This window comes from Suricata suricatta, chromosome 14 (assembly GCF_006229205.1).
Source record: "Suricata suricatta isolate VVHF042 chromosome 14, meerkat_22Aug2017_6uvM2_HiC, whole genome shotgun sequence".
In the NCBI taxonomy this organism is placed as follows: domain Eukaryota; kingdom Metazoa; phylum Chordata; class Mammalia; order Carnivora; family Herpestidae; genus Suricata; species Suricata suricatta.
In genome coordinates, this window is record NC_043713.1 from 25,292,975 (window position 1) to 25,313,959 (window position 20,985).

At 49.8% G+C, this 20,985-nt stretch overlaps 1 protein-coding gene across 3 annotated transcripts in view; it reads left to right on the forward strand.

The window, feature by feature from the left end:
* Positions 1 to 20,985, forward strand: part of ZBTB7C (zinc finger and BTB domain containing 7C) — a 276,283-nt gene that overhangs the window by 204,883 nt on the left and 50,415 nt on the right. The window lies entirely within an intron of this gene.

The window sequence follows — 20,985 nt, forward strand, 5'->3', positions numbered from 1 at the left end:
AATGTAACCAACAAAGACTGTCAGAATCTTTTTTTTTTTTTTTTGAGAGACAGAGAGAGACAGTGTGAGCAGGGGAGGTCAGAGAGAGAGGGAGGTACAGTATCTGAAGCAGGCTCCAGGCTCTGAGCTGTCAGCACAGAGCCTGACGCGGGGCTCAAACACACAAACTGTGAAATTGTGACCTGAGCCAAAGTCTGACGCTCAACCAACTGAGCCACCCAGGTTCCCCTTCAGTCTGAGAATGTTTGTTGTAAACTTGAGTGCTACACGGGGGCCTCTGAGCACCCCTGTTGTGGGAGTCCAGGCAAAGGAGAAATAGGGTGCTGGTGGAAAAGGGGGGGCTCACAGAGCCTGGCACCGGGCTGGGCCTGCAGGCTGCCCACTTCCCCCAGGCCACGAGGAGGTGTCCAAGAGGGAAGGACCTTCTAGGCCAAGGACACTGTGCACAGAGCTGTAGCAATAGCCCAGAAAGCAGATATGATGCACAATGAGACCAGAACACCCCTCCACCTGCCTTCCCCCTGTCCTGGGCCAGGATGTGGTTCCAGTCCCCGTGGCCAGACAGGCAGGCCCTCCTCCCACTCAGGTTTCCAGATTTGCTCTGCATCCCCCTTCCAGAGCTCAGTCTTGATTTGCGACCTTGTTTTCCAAAGGCAAGTCTGCCAGCCCCTCCCCCAGTCCCCGGGGGGTTGCTTCAGCCTCCATTACCAAACCCTGTGACAAGAAATGCGGCCCCCTTATTAAAATAATGTAATGTCTAACTAAAATAGAAACCCCAGATAACAGTTTTTGATGTTTTAATGACTGGGCTCATTAGACAGACTTCCCACTTAAAGTGTCTGTCTAGCAATTAAGGCTAAAAAAATCATAAATGATGACCACACCTTCTGTGGCTTAATGGTTACTCTGAAGGCTGGTCTTATTATCTCGGTGATACAGTCTGTGATAAAAAAGAATTTAAGATACTCTCCCAAGATTTATTTCCCCATTAGCAAGCTGGAGGAGGAAGGTTAAGAGTACTCTTAAGGTCAGAACTGGAAAGGGAGGGGGTGAATAATAAGATGCCTAGAATTTCCCTCCCGCAGAACCAGCCTCCTCCTGCCCCGTGGGGAGGTCCTGCACGCCGAGGGGTTTAACTTCTGCCTGTCACAGGGAAGTCTGTGCATTTTACTCCAAGTGACCCGAACAGTTTATTTAGTTAATTGTCAAGCATGCAAGCTGAACTGTAGAATCACCTACTTCCACGTAAATTATTTCCAATCCTAATCTGCTGACGAAGGAGGAAAAGTAAAGAGGGAGCGCTTGATGAGAAAAAGCTGGGAGAATGTGTCCACCTCCCCCAAACCAAATGTCCAGGGTGAGGGGGCGGGAGATGGGAGAGGAGCGAAGCGTAGCAGGACTGAAGAGCATGCTGCTGCCAAAGACCTGGGGGTGGGGGCACTCCACTCCCGGGAAAGGGAGTGGCTCTGGGCTCAGGCTCCCTGGGAGGAGCCCAGGAAGGCTTACAGCCCTGCAGGTTCAAGGAGACACAAATAATTTAAAAGTGAATTGTGTTCAGAAGTAAGTATGAGAGGGGGCACCCTTAGCCTTTTATTAGGCTTGTCTTAAGTGATGAATGATATTTGGACAACCAAGGCCATTAATGGAGCCATTGTACCTGTCCCAGTGGGTGGGGAAAAGCTCCGGCTCCTTGAGATTGGCCGGGGAGAACCGGGCTCCTTATCAGAACCAGCTGGGCTGCCTGACCTTCCCCCTGCACCCCAGCTAGCAAGGGAGGTTGGTTGGCAGGGGCTACACCCTCCCAGTTCATTAAGGAATCACACTGAATCACCAGACTTGCCCAGTCCCTCCCTGCAACCTCTCCCATCCCCCTGGTAAAACAGGTGGAGCTGAGTGTTTTCAAAAGAAGCAGACCCGGGTGTATATGGGGGGCAGGGAGGTGCTGGGTAGTCGAAAAATTTCACCTAAAATCAGAGAGAGGGCAGAAGTCCAGTTCAGTGCTATCTACCGCATGGGACCTCTTGGGGCTCCTGTCGCCCTGTATGGAGAGATTGGGGAGAGCCCCCAGGGTCAGCGGTGAAGCACCGGAGGTGTGCTCTTTCGACAACTTTTAGCCCTTGACCCTTATTATTAAGCGTCTGTCCTGTGAAGGCATCTACTGGGCCAAATTTTGTAAAAGATGAGACAACGTATTTCATATTTAGTTTTCTTTGCAGAACACTTGGATCCCCCTTCCTGAAACCACTTATTGGAGAGGTGGTATCATTTACAGCTAGGGCCTGTTTGCTAATTAATACAGCATTTAATAGACACTGGGTCATTCCTGGGAGCAGTCCGATGCAAAAGGATAGGTGTTGCGAATCCCATTTTGTTGACGAGGTAACCAACCCAGGGTGTAATCAGACCTTTTTGGATGCAGATGAGAGGAAAACCCAACTCAAATTGGCTTAAAGGAAACAATACGTATTGGCTACATAATGCAGTGATTCATGGGTAGGGTCAGATTCAGACCTCCCTGCATCCACGGCTCAGCAAACTCAGGACACAGGTTTCTTGTCTGCTGTCTTTGCTTGCCACACGGACTGGCTTCATTCTCGGGTCTGCAAGGAGGCAAGAGTGTAGCCGGCCTCTCCAGCCCCTCCAGCTCAAGTCCGGCCAGAAAAAAAAAGAGAACATTTCTTGGTGTTTGTTAAAGATAAAGCCTTAGGGATCATTCTGGTGGTGCTGATTGGCTGTCTCAAATCACATAGGCGTCTCTGAACCAATCCCTGTAGCCAGAGCATGAACTCATTGGTTGGCTTATGCCCAGTCACATGCTTCCCCTTGAAACCAGTTTGGAGTCCTCTCATACTACAGGGTCCAAAGTGGGAGCCGAAAATGCACAGTGGGAAATCAGAAGCTGTGGCTAGGGGCTCCTGGTTGGCCCAGTTCTTTAAGCGTCCGATTCTTGATCTCGGCTTAGGTCATGATCTCATGGTCGGTGGGTCTGAGCTCCACATCTGGCTCTGCATTGACAGTGTGGAGCCTGCTTGGAATTCTTTCTTTCTCTTTCTCTCCCTCTCTCTCTGCCCCTCCCCTGCTCGCTCTCTCTCTCTCTCTCTCTCTCTCTCTCTCTCTCTCTCTCTCAAAAAAATAAATAAACTAAAAAAGTAAAAATAAAAATAAAAAAAGAAGCCGTGGCTAAAACAGGTAGAATAAATTCTGGGAAGCCAAAGCACGAGATTCAGGACAGAGGGTACAGTGGTGATAAGCCAGACCTGGAAACCAACGCATACCAAGTCATTTGGTCCCTCCTCCAAATCCCGCAGGGGACTGGGAGACAGTGGGAGCACAAGAATCCCTGCTGTGGCTGAGGCCAACTTTCGGCTTTGCTTAGTACTCCTCTTCTGAGAAGATCTTTCTAGAACATCCTAAACAACAAAAAAAGTCACCAAAAAGTTATTCCCAGAACCAGAGACAGCCGGGTAACATGTGATTAGGAAGACAGTAAGATGAATATTGGGTCCTTCCACCGTACTGTGACTTGATCCACAAATACTGCCCATGTCATCTCTCACCTAAAGTGTATCCTGTCCACTTCTGCCTGGATAAACCCCACGCAATGGGCAAGTCCATGCGCAGAACCTATCACTCCCTCCCATGTTCTTCTTTTTGGTCCACAGCCCGTCACAGACTGGGTTAGCCAATAGCTTGTGGGGTTTCTTGTGCCAGGAGATGTTTATCTTATCTCCTCACTTGGCTCAATTGGTAGTGGTGTAGAGTCAAAGTCTTCTGAGGCTTGCTGGAAGACTGCTGGGATCTAACAGTGATGCCTGCTGAGACAAATATGTGGGCACCTGGTGTTAGTTAAGACACTTTGGGTTGTAGGTAAAGTGGGGCACCTGGGTGACTCAGTTGGTTAAGTGTCCAACTTTGGTTCAGGTCATGATGTCATGGCTTGTGAGTTCAATCCCTGCCTCGGGCTCTGTGCTGACAGTTCAGACTCTGCAGCCTGCTTCAGATTCTGTGTCTCCCTCTCTGCCTTCCCCTCCCCTACTCACATTCTGTCTCTCTCTCTCTCTCTCTCTCTCAAAAATAAATGACATTAAAAAAATGTTTTAAGACATTTTGGGTTACAAGTGAAGAAAAGCAACTCCAGGTAGCTTCAGGTGAAAATACCATTTGTTATAAGGATGCAGGGATAGGTTATAGATCTTAAACTCTATGGGAAACCGCTACAGTCATGGGACTTCATGAGATACTGGAACCAGCAAAGCCATTAGCAACCAATTATTTCCTCAATGTTTGTCTTTCTGGGCCATATGCTGTCTCATCTTGGCTTCTATCTGTACAATTGATTACTCATTTCAGCTTTACAGATTATCCATCTTTGATTTTCCACAGGAGAGCCTCATTTAAATGGCCCTCGGGTCTAATCACGTGTAGAGAAAGTCTGGGCTAGCTTAGCCTAAGTCAGTTATCTACCTTTGATCCAATCAACAATGGTCAGAGAACAGGCCTTTAGTATGAGAAACCTAATGAGTGGAAGGAGGAACCAGTTTTCAAGAAAAGAGGGTCATTGAGGGCTGGACAGACACTCCCAAAGGAGGCTCCTTTCTATTTATTCTGTGTATTTGCCAACCACACCTAGAGAGGAGTGATGGACGTCACGGTGGTAATGGTTGTAGCAATAATGGCAATGACAGTGGCAGGGGCAAAGATACAGAAATCAATAAAACTCAGCCTTCCCTTGAGGGACTAGCAATCTAGTAGGGAGAAGTGACTTCGACCCCACACTGACTCTGATAACTGCCAAAAAGCAGACCCTGGGGGCAGGATCGCAGGGTTGGCTTGGCATACCACACCCCCTTGCCCTCTACCCACCCATTTCTCTCAGACTCCACCCAAGATGGGACAAGGTTTCAAGATCATGTCAAGCTTCAGACTTCTGACCTCAGAGGGAAGCATCCCGTCAACTGTCCCTTGCCTACTGACCCCCATCCTGGACAGAGCAGTGCCCTCAGTGCCCCAAACAGCCTGATGTTGGTCAGACCCTGCGCTCCCCCTCTGCTCTCTCCTGGCAAATACTGTTGCATCCTGACCATTATTATAAAAGAAAAAATTAAGGATTCAGTCATGCGAGAGCCCAGGAAGCAATCTGCAGCCACGCTGATGTCATTAGGAGTCCCATTTCCTTTCTCCATAAAGGTCCTGCACGGAAAGTGCATTTACAGTCAGAGAACTTAGCATTTCAGGACTTTCATAAGAGGTGACAGCTCAGCTAGTGGCCTCTCTGTAAGGGAGCAGGCCTGTGATTCAGTTTTCTCTCTTTCACTCTTGCTGCTCTCACACACTCTCTGAAGAAACCCAAATGCCTCCTGTATTTTAGTTTTCTAATCAGGTTCTCACCCTTGGCACATTCACCTTTTCCTCTTTCCTGCTAATGGAAGGTGACCATGTTTACCTCCCTGAATTAAAAGGCACTTCTAGAAGACAGGCAGTAGAGCTTTCATGGGGCCGGGGATCAAGCCCTCAATAAAGCTAGAGCGACGGGTGTCACGGGACAGTAACAGAAGTTTCCAGAAGAAAGGGCAGCTTTAAGGAGAGATTGGGTGATTGCCTTGACCGTAATCTACCTGCCTGATTGAAATTCGGCCTTCCGTGCTTCGCTGGATTCCACATGGAGGTTAGCAGCCGCTGGTCCGCCTGGTGGCCCCTGCCCCAGAACACCCCTTGAAGCTCCCGGGCAGCTTGCCCCTCTCGCTTTGATCAGCAGACGTCTGGCTTGAAGAAGCAGGCAGGTCTACAAAGCTTTGGCTTTTGCAGACCTCCACTCCGTCTCTGTAAAACGGCAATCCTGCCGCCTACTACAGAGCCCCTTATGTTTGTCCAGACTCACGAATGCCCGAGTTCTGACGCACGACATTCTGAGAATATTGAGGTAATCTGTTGGCGTTGCTTAGCCAGCCCAAGTTAAATTATGGTTGGTACTAGGAAGGACTCGGGGGAGAGTTTTGCACCAAATTTACCTGCCCCAGAGTGAGAAGAATAACCCAGAAATGCCTGGCCAGGTTGAAAAGCCCTGTGAAGTGTGGTCGAAAATACAATTACTGCCTCTCAGGCAGGGCGGCTAATGTATGGGCATGGTTGGACGCTGCTTTTCATCACCTTGACTGCTGTTTCCCCAGAGCTGTATCGGGTGGAACCATTCCGTTCCATGCTCCCTTTTTTGTTGCAAAGTGTTCAATTTTAATGAAACAGATATGAGGTCAGGGAACAGAAGTCACTTAAGAAGTTACTGCATATGCAAACCACTGTGTAACTCACTGCAATTGGAAATGCAGTAAAACCCTGATTAATTGCACCCCAAATAACCAGAACTCTCAATTAACTAGGATTTATTTCTTAGAATTCCACTTTTAGGGGGAAAAGCATATGATAACGGGGGAAAAAAATCTCATCTGAGGAATTTTTTATTAGACGTCCTCCACAGTCAGCCTAGAGTCCATCTACCTTCTCCCTAACATCCTTTTTCTTCTTCGCATCCATTCAGAGGCCCCGTATGACAAAAACTAATGTCAGAGGGATGACCCTAAAGTGTAGAAGGTCAGTTCAGCTCCCTATTTCACAGACGAGGACCTGGACCCAGGAGGTGGAGTGACCTGGCCTAAGACACCTGGCTGGTGGTTGCCAACAGCCAAGTCTCTTGAGTGCTAGTCAAGTGCCACAGTTAGGATGTGCCATCACCCCCAACATTCGCTGCCTAATCTTCGTGGTCCACGGAAGGTCTGCACGTGCAGTAAAAACATGAGGGGGAAACGAGAGGGGCCCAGCCAGATGAGAGCAGCATTATCCAGGCAGCCACGACCATGTTGCCCATTGGGTGTGGAACATCTGACTTCAGGACAACAATTGGACAACAGCCAAGACCCAGTGCTGTGGCCAGGTAAATTAGCCCTTCTTTGGACTTTGGTTAGCATCAACACAAAGCCTGTGAACTTAAAAAGCCTTGAGGGGCGCCTGAGTGGCTCAGTCGGTTGAACCTCCGACTGAGGCTCAGGTCATGATCTCATGGTTCGTGGGTTCGGGCCCCGAGTCGGGCTCTGTGCTGACAGCTCAGAGCCTGGAGCCTGCTTCAGATTCTGTATCTCCCTCTCTCTCTGTCCCTCCTCCACTCTTGCTCTGTCACTCTCTCTCTCACAAATAAACAAACATTAAAAAAAAAAAAAGCCTTGAGAAGAGAACGTTCCCAAGCCAGGTGCAGCTTGGGATGGCCTCACAGTGAATTCTCCTGATGTGCCCCCGCACTTTGTTGCTTCCTCTTCTTGAACTCCTGGGTTCATCCGAAGGAGTTCCTGCCCCTGTTTTTCTTCAGAGCTGCTGTCAAGCCAGCCTCAGGATAGGCCATCACTCATTACAGGGCCATGACACGGCCCCAGGGGGACAGGCCTTGCCAGCTCTGGCCCCAAGTCCTCACTTCTCCATGACCAGCCTTAAATTCCACTCCCATTTCTTCAATGGGGACTTTTGGATGTCGGGAGATCTGGGCCGGTCCTGGGCCCATTTGTTCTCAGAAGCATTTCTTCCCTGCTCGGCATCCTGGGAGCCTGAGTGATGCCCGCTGGCCGGCAGGCTTCTGGCTGGTTTTGGCCCATAGGAGACACCAGATCAGGCCAGGAGAGCAGTAAATCTGGTGGCATCTCTACCACGCCTGTGTCCTGTTCATGGCTCTGGGTCCTCCCAGGTACCTGACCATGGCTCTGGCCCTGGAGGCTGCTACACTCTGCTGACACCATCTCCTCCCTGGGAATTCTAGCAGCTTCCCACCATTGTTAACCATGCATTCCCTCACATTGAATTCTCTCTGTTGAATTACCTGGTCCTGACTGGTCCCGGACCAACAGAAGCTCTCTGTATTAAAATACAAACCCCTGGGGCACCTGCGTGGCTCAGTTGAGCAGTTGAGTGGCTGACTTCAGCTCAGGTCATGATCTCACAGTTCAGTTCCTGGGTTCAAGTCCTGCATCGGGCTCGCTGCTGTCAGTAAGGAGCCCGCTTAGAATCCTCTGTCCACCCCCCATCTCTCTCTGACCCTCCACCCCGCTCATGCTCTTTCTCTCAAAAATAAATGAAACATTAAAAACTATTGCAAACCCTATATACCTCCAACCTCAATGTTCAGTGGAGACCAGCTGTATTTCATGGGCTTCTCCCAGTGAGCAAAAATTTGGCCTCATCAGCTTCTGTCTACTTGATCAGAACCTGTAGTTAATCCGTCAACCTGCCCCCACTCTACCTCCCACCCCCTGCCAAAAAATGAAAACAAAAAACAGTTAAAGCAGGCATCAGAAACTAAATCTATATGAATACCTTGAATGTCTCATTTTAACTTAGACCATTTGAAGGTGCCTTTCTTCATCAATCTTTTGAGGCCAGTTGTGTCCTTTTATTGGGTTATGAGTCTAGTGGTTTGGGTTCCCCACTTTCTCACATCAACATCCCCGTAAATAAGGCATCTCCTGAGGTTTCTAGAATGAGTGTATCAAAGTGAAGACCGTAAAGACGCATGCAAAGCCTACGTGAGCATGAAATCCTTCTAGGTTTCTGGTTTGCTTTCCAATATTTTCTTATCTCATCCACATCTGATTCAATAGCATTTTTGTAATGACTCACCTTTGAGACTATGAATTTTGTTTGCGTGAAAACTTCAACATGCTTTCTTTTTGGACTTCTATTTCATCTGTTTACTACATAAAATTGTGAAACAAAACCAGCTCGACTGGCATATTGGGCAAAGTTGCTCCCTGCAAGGTGCATGCTCAGCTGAGGGCTGCTGAAGTGTCTGGGCTCACCAGAGGGGCCCAGTGAGCCTCCAGCATTCAGAGTGTGGAGCATGCTTAGTAGGTTTGCAGTGGGCATGAGGAGCATAGATTAACATGGCAAGTCTAGGGCGCCCGGGTGGCTCAGTCAGTTGAGTGTTCGACACTTGATTTCAGCTCAGGTCATGAGCTCATGATCTGTGAGATTGAGCCCCGCATAGGGCTCCACTCTGACAATGCAGAGCCTGCTTCGGATTCTCTCCTCTCTCTGCTGTCCCCTGCTTGCTCTCTCTCTCTCTCTCAAAATGAAGAAACTTAATTTAAAAAAAAAAAAAAAAAAAAAAAAACCAAAACAGCAAGTCTAGTAAGTGGAGGCAGCCTCCTGTCATTTCAGCCAAGGCTCAGTGTCTGGAGGTGTGGACCCTCCAAGGAAAAACAATCGCTCAGGCTGATTCGATGGATGGTCCCCTAATTATTACAATAGCGGTGCATTAATGATTCCCAGAATGCCTTCTGCTGCCAAGAATTGTGTGATTGGCATCCACACTCTGCTTGCTTGCCAGAGTTTCTCCTCCTGAGTCCTTATCCCTTCACGGCTTAACCAAGGATTGGAGGAGTTGGGGGTGAAGGGAGGCACTGGTTTGAGTGTGAACACTCAAGAGGACTGGACTCTGCCAAGTGGCCAAACAGAAGCCCCCTGAGCGGCCCCTAATGTATCACCGGCCACCGATCAATGGACACCTTTCTCAGGAACCCACGATGGATGAGGGGGAGGAGGGTGGAGTCTCCCTGCATGGGGGAGGCCACGCAGCCTGAGACAGCACAGCACACAGAAAGATCATTAGGGTTCTGTTTGCAGGATTAGACCTCTGGCCACAGCCTTTCCACACCCTGGGATCCAGAGACAGCCACTTCCCTCGTGGGCTCAGGCTGTTCCCATACGTGCAGACTGGAGTTAGACCAGGTAGTCCTGACTTCCTTCAGCTTGCACATCCAATGTGCCTGTGAGCTCTAAAAAGTGATTCCTGCCTTCAGGTTGCATACAATCTAGAGATATCCAGTACAATAGCCATCAGCTGCCATAACTATCGAGCACTTGAAATGTGGCTACCCCAAATTAGGCAGCACCACGAATATAAAATACTGGATTTCGGGGCTCCTGAGTGGCTCAGTCAGTTAAGCATCTGACTCTTGATTTCAGCTCAGGTCTTGATCTTGGGGTCATGAGTGCAACCCGTGCCGGGCTCCATGCTGGGCATGGAGCCTACTTAAAAAAATATACTGGATTTTGATGACAGTCCCCTCCTCTCCTCCCTACCCACCCTGCCTCAAAAAAAGAAAAATCATGATGTATCATGATTGATACATCCTGAACCAATCATGTCTTGGACAGATTCGGTTCAAATATATTGTTAAAATTTGTTTGTGTACTTTTTTTTATGCAGCTACCAGACTATTTTAAGTTGCATATGTGGCTTATAATAAATGTCTGTGGGCTAGCACAGCTGCAGAGAGGAGCTGCATAAAGAGATAAGGGCACCCAGGGCAGGGCAGCCCCTGCCGCAAGAGCACAGAGAGGAAAGGGCACAGTAGTCTGGAGTCCCCCACCAAGACATGGTAGGAAGGGGGTTGGGCCTGATTCAGATAGCAGAACAGGAAATACTCATCCTACAGCCAAGTGTCCTGGTTGGCCAACCCTTCTAGAAATCAAGGCTTTGGGAGGGGACTGGGGACGTGAACGCTCAAAAGACTGGCCAAGGCCATGTGAGCATTCCTAGTGCTGACCTATCTCCACTCCCCTGATGCCCTCCATTGCTCATCTTCCCTCCTCCTTTTTTCTTTCTCAGTGCTCCCCACTGGGCATGCTCAGTCCAGTCAGGCCCTTTAGACTGAGCAGTAACAGAGAGAGGGTCCTTCTTCCTGCCTGGCTCATGTGTAAGCCCAGCTCAGCATTGTCCATGGAGACTGATGGCTCAGGAAAGGGCAGAATGGTGTCCAGAAGTCTCTAGGTGTCATAGCAAGTGCCTTTGAACTCCTTGGGCATGGACTCCCATCGATAGAGATTTGAGCCCCAGGATTAGGAACAGGTCACCAACCCCCAAGAGAAAGCTGCCCCTGGTTGCAGCCAGCCAGCTCCACTGAGCACACATTTCCTCTCCCCAAGCCAGCCACCCCCACTTCATGGTTGGCACACAGAGACGGGACATGTGACTGCCTCGTGCATGCCCCCGCCTCGCCTTCCCCTTTTATGACCTGACAAAATCCGGGGACTTATAGGAAAAAGCACACGCCGTCTCTGGATGTGGGTGTTTTCCCGTCACTTTCCATGCCTGCGCCCCACCCCATGGGAACCCTCCTGAGTGCCGGCTGTCAGCCAGGGGTGGGAAGGGCTCGGGGGCTGCCCACCTCACTGCTCTGCTTACTGGCCATGCTCCTGCTGCCAGCACCAGCTCTGAGTCAGGGACTGCCCTTGACGAGGCTTACCTTCCAGAGCTGGGCATGGAGAATCTCAGCCCTGCCTGCTCTGGACACACCCAGGTCTGACTGCACCCTCTGCATCTGATTAATTAGGCTAAAATACCCAGGTAAAGGTTTTTTGATTTTTGTTTTTTGGGTTTTTTTGTTTTTTTTAAGCTTTGAAGGGTAGAAAACAACTATTTAGGGTTAGGGCAAAACTTTATCTCCTTGCTACTCAAAGTGTGGCCCTTGAACCAGCCATCGGCATCCCATGGAGACTTATTAGAAATGCAAACTCTTGGGGCACCTGGATGGCTCAGTTAGGTAAGCGTATGACTTCGGTTCATGGCATGATCTCACAATTCATGAGTTTGAGCCCCGCATCGCATCAGGCTTCCAGAGTCTGCTTTGGATTCTCTTTCTCCCCCTGTCTCTCTCTCTCTCTCTCTCTGCCTCTTCCCTGCTTGCACTCTCTCTCTCAAAAAATAAGTAAATATATGCTAAAAAAAAAAGAATCTCTCTCTAAAAAAATTAAGGAGTATGTTAGAAAAGGGGAGTCTGTAAGTCCCCTGACACTCAGCTGGCAAGAATCATATTTCAAGGTTACACTGTGTTCAACTTTTTGACTGCAGACTTCACCTTCTCATAGGAACCCCAGTGTCCTCCTTGTCACCCAAATACACTGGCACTTTCTCACATCTTGTCTTTGTTCATAAACTCAGAAGTCTTCCTTTTCGGGGGCCCTCTCAGTGCTTCTCTAGGCTGAGAGGATAGTGGATCCTCGATAGGAAACAGCCAGGGCTCAGGAACCAGTGCTGGGGGACCACGGGTGGCTCCAAGCACCTGCTGGGCAAGTCCCTTAGTATTTCTGACCCTTAGTGTTCTCATCTGGAAAATGGGGCTCATTGAAGCTACTTCTCAGCATAGTTAGAAGGCGTGACTGAGAAAATATATGGTAACTCTTTAGCACCAGACCTAGCACAGAGTAAGCATTTAATAAATGGAACCTATTATTATTATTATTATTTACACAATGGGGTTAATAATACCCACTCCACCATAGAACTGGATTCAATGGGAAGTATTAGAGCGTTTGCCAAGTTTAAAACCTGTTGCACACAATATATTCATTCATTTAACAAAGAATTCTGGGCCGGCTTGGGTTGCTGTAGGAAGATGAGATGAGCCCTTGGAATCCAGTAAGACAGATAAAATGGTGTGTGCATCTCCAAGTCACCAAGCAGGGCAGGTTGTGAGCAGTGGGGCGTGAGCAGTGGGGCGTTCTTCGCTGGTTGCTTGTGAACCCTGAAACGTGGACTCCACTGAGGTGAAAGACTGGACACAGGAGGGTGAGAGAGCGTCCCAGGCAATGGAACAGCAGGACCGTGCATGGGTGTTGGCGGAACAGGAAGTGATCCAGACTGATGGAACCCTGTGTGTGGCCCCCATGGGACTGCAGATAGGAACAGCAGGTCTGAAACCTGGCTTCTGGGATTCAGTTCCAGCTCCGTCAACTTGCTGGGTGACCTTCAGTATGTTTCTTAACTTCTCTGTGACTCAGTGTCCTATCTATGCAGTGAGAATAATAATAGTACCTACCTTTCGAGGTTGCTCAGCAGTTTAGAGCACAGCCTCAGAGCTCAGTGAGTGCTCGCCGTGGCTATTATGTGGGAACAGCAGTGAGAAAAAGAAACGCCCAGAAAGCAGGTCGGGGCAAAGTGCATGCCAGGTTAAGGGATTGTCCTTCATGCCATGGGTGAAGTACTAAGTACCAAGTACCCATAGTTGGTCCACAGTACTGATCTCGTATTGAAGATGTTGGAGCTAGAGGATTATGTGATCCAAGCTGCCTGCTAAGAAGGGGAATTGGTCAGCCATGTTCAGAGGAGACCAGTGCAGGGAGAAAAGAGGGACAGCCCTACCGCTCAGCCTGCCCCTCCTGGGACAACCACAAGTTGCCTCGGACAAGCAATAACCCATCAGTGGCCCGGCCTCTGATCCCTCCTGGTGAAGACAGCCCACACATGGTCAGGACAGCAGCCAGGGATCCTGGAGAGGAGCCATAGCCCCTCGGAGGCCTCCCACCTGGGCCAGTGTCACCAAATCCACCCCTGGACACAAGTAGGGACCACGGTCAGGGCAGGGAGGGGTCTCCGAAGATCCCAGACATCCTTAAGAGGTCCTAGCACCTGTCCATGACCAGCACTCCTTACAGTGAGCCCAAAGCCCCGTTCCACACAGCCCACACTCACTGTCCCCTTCAGAGATTTACCAGTAGATACTAACGCTGTCTAATGTTGACTGAGCACATCCTACCAGCCAGGCTAGGGACTCACGTTATCAATTCCGTTTTAACAAGAACCGCTTCTAGGAGGTAGCAAGAGAGGTATCCATCTCTTTTTACTAACGTGCCTTTTTTTTTACTTTCCAAATTTTATTCATGAACATGTATACATTTTACTATCAAATATATACATGCTGATAAAAATAAAATTCTATATTTAACAAGGTAGTGTAATTTGGTAAAGGGTGCATGGGGTTTAGACTCTGACCCGCAGTCATATCCTAATTCTTGCACTAAGTAGCTGGAAACAGAATGATGTGATACCCTCCCTCTCCTGTTGGGACATGCCCTCCCTGCCCGTTCCCCACCCTCCCCCCACCAGCCACCAGCCCTGGGCTCCCACTCTTGACGGCTCTCTTCCTTCCTTGTTGGAGGACATACTGCCTGAGAGATTCAGGTCTGGCTACATTCTCTTAGTGACTGCCTCTAATGTCACTTCCCCCTAATGACACAGTTGTATGCTCTGGTAACCTGTGGCAAACCCTCTTCCCCCAGCCATTGGCCCCTTAGCCTTTTTAAGAGGTGTGTGGTCTGTGGCTCCCGTGGATCACTTCTAGACCGAAGCTGCCCTCAGTGCCTACTGCAGGGCCCACCCTCTGTGCTGACTGTCCTCCTATCAGAAATTTCAGGGGGGCGCCTGGCTGGGCCAGTCGGTTGAGCACGGGACTCTTGATTTTGGCTCAGGTCATGATCCCAGGGTCATGGGATGGAATCCCTCATCAGGGTCTGCGCTGAATGTGGAGCCTGATTGGGATTCTCTCTCCCACTCCTTCCTCCCCTGCTCGCGTGCTCTCCCTTCCTCACCCTCTCTCACTCTCTCTCAATTAAAAAAAGAAAGAAAGAAACTTTAGAGTCTTTCCCAGCCCTCGCTGCTTCACTTGCCTTGTTATAATAAACTGGGCCGTGCATACCAATGTCTCAGTGTACGACATCTCATTACCTTGTCCGTGATTTTACCTGGGAGCAAGCAGTGCCCACGGGCCCACTGTTGAAACAGGAGACAATTACATCTCTTTACAGCGATTCTGGAAGTTACTAGGGAATGATAAGTCCATCAGGCTCCCCAACTCTTTTAATCTGCACAACAACCCTACAGGAGGTTTTTCTCCGCATTTGGCAGATGAGAACCCTGGGGCACAGAGAGGTTGTTAGGTCACTTGCTCAGAGTCACAGCTAACATAGCAGAACAGAGATGCAAACTGTGGTCCTTGAGTTCAGCTGAGTTGATTTGCATGAACTTATTTATTCTAAGAGGTAAATGACTGATAAGAGTTTAATGACACCGCTCCCAGGGATGGACATTTTAATATGGGCTAAAGTCCAAGTTTGGCTTGCCCCAAAGGAATGAAGGTTTGATTATGGAATTACAGGCATCGGACAACCAAGGAGGCTTGGAGGCACAGTAGGAAAGGGATTGGAGTAAGAGAGGCTCTTTCTGGCTCCTGATACCACACCCCATGCTAGCAGCCATCATTTCTGCCTGTGCCCTGCAAGGCGCTGCAAACTAGGACTTCTGAGGACCCCAAGAAGTGTGTGGGAGGGCTCAGCCCTGGCCCAGAGGGTCCAGAGAAGCCCATTTTGGCCATGCTGGATCTGAATCTATATAAGCACGAGTCACGACCTGGGGCTGGGGCCTGAGCAAGTCACTCATGCCTGGCTCACGGTGCACTGGGGTCTCCAGGTGGAAGTAGAATGCCTCCAGTGAAATGCAGATTTGCTGCCCCACTGGAGTGAGACCCGAGGGACACAGGAGCAGTGAGGGGCGGCTGGCTGGGACCCCAAGAGTCACCTGCCGCCACCCCTAAGAGTTAACCCAGAACCAGGATGGAATGGGTCCGAAAATGACCATTGAAATAAAAGAAATGAAACACAGGCATGTGCCCACTCAAGGTAACCAGTGAGGGTCACTAAAACACCAGAAGTCGAAGAAGAACGACATGTGCTTGGCAGGACCTTATTCTTTATTTGTCCCCCTGAGCTCCACTCCGGGCTGCCGGTTCTCTTCTCCGGCCTTCTGAGAGCTAAGCCTCTGCTGGACTCGGGCCTTCCCCTGTCCCCCTCTCCCCCACTCCCCCAACCACCTCCTTAGCTGCTGCTCGCCTCCCAATGCCACACTTCCACCAGGGGTAATGGATAAGGAACCTGGATGCAGAGGAGGCCTTAGAACCACAGAAGCTTCTAGAATCCTTGAGTGTAGAGACGTTCCCTAGGCACTTGGCAGCAAGGAGGTTAAGGCTGTTTCTGCAACAACCCCAGACAGACATCTCAGCTGTGTTTAAGGGGCTGCCTCTGCCACCACAATTATTTGGGATTAGGGCACATCCAGCAACTTGTCCTAGGCCATGGAAGGACAAGGTTGGAGGAAAAATAAGTTCCTGGAAGGGGTCGCTAAAACAAGGCACTTTATAACCTCATCATCAGAAGGAAGGACCAGACTGCCTTCTACAGGCTCCAGTTACAATCGGGAACTTCTCGATGTTATCTTTTCTGGGCTCTGAAACACGTTTTGCTGCTGGATTGGGTGGCAAAGCCTTGTTCCAGCAAATTCTATTACAGAGAGCCATTCCGTTGCAATAGAGAGATTTCCATGTCCTGGCAAATAGCCTCCAGAAGGGAAGATCTGGGGATCAGAGGCGCCATTTTGTAGAGCAACCTCCTCTCATCCCTCTCCGGTTCCAGGATGCCCTTGGTGGAGAGAAACGTGGTAAATTCTCTACTTCGCCTGTGTGAGGAGGTGGGGGTGGCTGGAGCACCAGAGGAGGGGGAAGGCAGCTGGAAGGGAAGGGGGAATAGTGAGAAGGAAAGGCAGACTGAGGTGCTTACAGATTTTCAGTTTGACGTCAGATACAAACCCTCAGGTTATTAGTTCTGGAGAGGTGCTTGGAAATCAATCATTGAGGACCGTGTTTTTCAAACTGTAGGTGGTCACCTCGTATGGGTCATTTGATTCATCTAGTGGATGGCAATCCACCAACTTAAAAATATACAGAGAGATAGAAAAACAGAATTGAATAGAAAATATCAACATTCATCATATGCAATTAAAGTAAATATTCAATCAAACTTTTCATTCAGTTTGACACACACACAGGTTTGTGTCCTGGTCATGAAGAAAAAGTGGTACAGTGAGTTATAGTTTTACCAAGTTAAAGAAACACTGGTCTTGTCCACCAATACCTACATTTTATTTTTAAGAAAACTGAGGTTTACGGGTGCCTGGGTGGCTCAATCGGTTAAGTGTCCAGACTTCAGCTCAGGTCATGATCTCACAGTTCGTGAGTTCGAGTCCCACATTGGGCTCTGTGCTGACAGCTCAGACCCTGGAGCCTGCTTCAGATTCTGTGTCTCCCTGTCTCTCTGCTCCTCCCCAGCTTGCTCTCTGCTCTCTCTCTCTCAAAATAAAATAAAGTTGTAAAAAAAAAAAAAAGAAAGAAAAGAAAAAGAAAATTGAGGTTTAAGATGGGAAAGCACTTGTCCCAGATCATCTAGCTCATGAAATTTGAATCCAGGACACGTGGCCTGATTTCTAGGCCAGGCTTTATCCTCCAACAATTTCATGCATCAGACCCTTTCTGTGGGGGGCTCTCTGAATCAGCCTGCCTTAGGCTGGGTCATTTAACCCTTTGAGCCTTTGTTTCCTTGTCTGTGATTTGAGCCCACACCCACCCAGCAGGGTGGTGGGGAGGGTCGTGGGATTACATAAAACCCGTGTCCCGGCATGGGGAAGGGACTCAGAGCGCGGGATTTGCATGTTCTTTCTTTTTCTTTCCAAGTATCTAGTCACGTAATACACCTCCCCCGACCAGTGCCTTGCCACAGCCAAACAGCCCAGAGCACAGCCAAGGAGCTGACACTGTTTGCACGGCCCTTCCCTTGCTCAGCCAGACTCCAGCACTTCTCTGAGCTTGCTGCTTCTCTGCTGAGGGCCTGAGTGACGGCTCCATTCTGTCTGGGGTCCCTGCAGATAAGTGACATGATTGCTAGTCATGGAGGTGCGTTGAGAAAAGTACAGTATGACCAACCACGTGCCTGTGTCCAGAGACTGTTGTGGAAAACTTTCACCTGTTGCCTCACCTGTGGAAAACGCTGGATCAGACCCCACGTCTGGCCCCAGAGGCTCCAACACTCTGTTGCCCTATATGATGCTTGGTGTATTGGCGTCTTCTCCAGGCAGGTGGTACAAGGGGAGGGTGCGTAATCATGTGGGAAACAAATGCCTTATGGGGGCTGTTCCATTTTATTTTATTTTATTTTGTTTTTAAATTTTATTTGTTTATTTTGAAAGAGAGCGTTCATGCACAGGGGGGAGTGGGGGGCAGAGAGAAAGAGAAAGAGAGAGAGAGAGAGAAAGAGAGAGAATGCCAAGCAAGATCTGCACTGTCAGCACAGAGCCCAATGTGGGGCTCAAACTCATGAACTGTGAGGTCATGATATGAGCCGAAATCAAGAGTCAGATACTTAACTGACTGAGTCACCAGGAACCCTGGCACTGTTTTGTTTTGTTTTTTAATGTTTATTTATTTTTGAGAGAGAGAGAGAGAGAGAGAGAGAGAACATGAGCGGGAGAGGGACAGAGAGAGACACACACACAGAATCTGATGCAGGCTCCAGGCTCTGAGCTGGCAGCACAGAGCCTGATGTGGGGTTTGAACTCATGGACCATGAGATCATGACCTGAGCTGAAGTCGGAGGCTTAACCGACTGAACCACCCAGGCGCCCCTATTTTAATTTCAACTCACTGGGAATGCTCCAGGGCCCCAAACCATGGGGAAGCCTGAAGGGTGGGTGCCAACTTTCTTCTCCTGGCATCCCAGGTCAATAGACCAGCACTGTCTTCTAGAAACATCATGCACTTCAAAGTTTCCCTAGTTGTCATACCAAGAAAAGAAAAAGAAATAGGTGATATTAATCTTATATTTTATTGAACCCAGTATATTCAAAATATCATTATTATCTCAATATATAATTCACATGAAATTACGAATGCTCTATTTTACTTCTTTGGTGCCAAGTCTTCAACATCTGGCATATATTTTATACCCACAGCCGTCTTCATTGGATTAGCCAAATTTCATGTGCCAATAGCCATGTATGGCTAGCGGTTTCCATGTTGGACTGCTCAGATAGCGAGTTATTGGAACAGAGTAGGAATTCAAAACATTTTGCTGAACCGAACCTGGCATTGGACACCCACTGAACCGCAGACAGCAGGCCGAGACTGGGGAGCAGGGACAGAGTGAGGTACCTGGGGGGAGGAGCCTGATGGGGGTGTTGGGAAGAAGTCCCTTAGAATGAGTGGAATCACTACCTTCAGATCAGCCACAGAACCGTCCCCCTTTCACAGCTACGTCAGATGTTTGCCCGCCATGATGTGGGGCGTTCCAGAGGCGCTGAGCATCAAAAAACCGGAGTCACACGTGCAGACTCCATTCCGCTGTGCTGTGTGCTTGCGGGGCCCGTCTCGGGACTGGGAACCTTGCCAAGTCTCACCAGAAGTGAGGCTGTTGATTTGTCCTGGGACTGAGAGCTGGCCCCTGAGATTTCGTGTTCACTGCAGGTGAGGTTTTGACTCTACTTCTTGAACATTGGCATCAAGAAGATCCGTAATTTTAGCTTTCGTTGTGCACGGTCTTCAAGGACCTTACCCCAAGTAAGAGGTATCTTCGTAGGGGCCCAGTCCCCAGGCAAACCGGAACTCTGCTGTCCCCTCCACGTGCTCAGGGACCGAAGGACCACCCGCTTGGTGGAAGGACCGCAGCCGGGAGCACCATTTGCCTGGCGGCTGTGTCACTAAGATGGATGGATGAACACTGAACATTCGGGGGCACCTGCCCCATGCCCAGCCCTGATTCTGGAAGGCACAGGAATGTGAGAGGAGGTCCAGGGCCTCATGAGATCTGTCCTAGAGGGACAAACCATCAGCATTGGGAGTGGCAAAATGCTAATTGTGGATCTGTAGAAACAGGAAGGAAAGAGCCACTGTGGGCCAAGGGCTGGAGGACTGTCTGGGTCTGGGGTGGAGACGGAGGGTGCAGAGAGCGTGTGGTTCCTTACCTGCACTTCAGGTCATCCAGTACGGTCAGCTTGTCCAGGGCCTCTGGGCTTTTGTCCTCTCTGCTCCCCACGGGGCCACTTCCGCCAAATTGGCTCTGATCCTCCCCTCAGCCCCACCCAACAGGCTTGGCCATTCCTTTCTGCTGCCCCATGATTTGGAAAAGCATCTTTATCCTCAGATGTAACCCTCCAAAGTGTGTTTGTCTGAACACAGGGCTGCCTGGCCGTCCCCGCCCTGGGCTCCCCAGGGAGGGCTGTAGGTCTGCCAGTGTCTGGGTCTCAAGGAAGCGGCAGTAACACTGGTGAGAGGTTACACAGAGGATGAGACATGAATCTGAGTGGGAAAAGAGGCAGGAGGGAGCACGAGAGCTCGTCTGGACTCTGGCGTGGCAGAGGCAAGGGAGGAACGGTGGACAGGTTGGCAGCCAGTCTGAGAAAAGTGGGGGTTCCTTGGCCGGGTCAGCCATAGCCTACTGTCACACATCTGGTGTGACGTTACACACATGCAGGGTATAAAGATCACTGCTGAGGACACTTCAGAGCTTAAAGGGATGGTACAGAGATGGTTCCTTTTCTCACACACACAGGAACGGAGGCCCACGGAGGTGAAATGACGTGCCAAGGCCAGTCAGGACAGTGTGGGAAACAGAGCGAGGACAGTGAACTCCGAGCCCCTCCTTGCTCCTTCCTTTCTGCTGCTTTACTTAGATCACTATTTGTCGCTCTTTTAGCTCCATCCTCCTAAGTGTCAGAACACGAAGCCCATGGGCTTTCACTGGGGTCCACGGAGAAGCGAAAGAGGTGTGGATGGAAGGGCACAAGCGAACACCCAGATGCACCGTGCTTTACACGCGTCACTGGTGAATTTATGCAGATGAGCTGTCTTCATTCCAGCATCTGAGTGTCACACGTGTATGTCTGTCCAGGCACCACAGCCATTGGCCCTGGGAGTCAGGACAATTGTCAGCCAAGGTGCCTGAGTGTTGAGATTGGCAGCATGCTGGCTCCAAAGTCTTGTCTTCCACATAGAGCCGATCTAATCTGGTCTCTCACCTCACGGCAGATAGAGACATTGAGATGTCACTCCAATGCCAGGTGGCATCCACAGGAGCCATTAGGATGTCAGTGGGGCTTGCAAGTGTGTGGTGACACCTTTTTGCTCTGCCTGGAGGAGCAGCAGTGTCATCAGGGTAGCCTTGTTGTGCAGCTGACATAAGTTCCAACAGTCCTGCTGATGGAGGAGGCAGAAGGGCAAGGAAGGAGCTGGCCGATGCCCCATGCCCCTCGGCCGCTGCTCACTGGCCAGCAGGTGAGGCTTTCTTGCCAGTGGA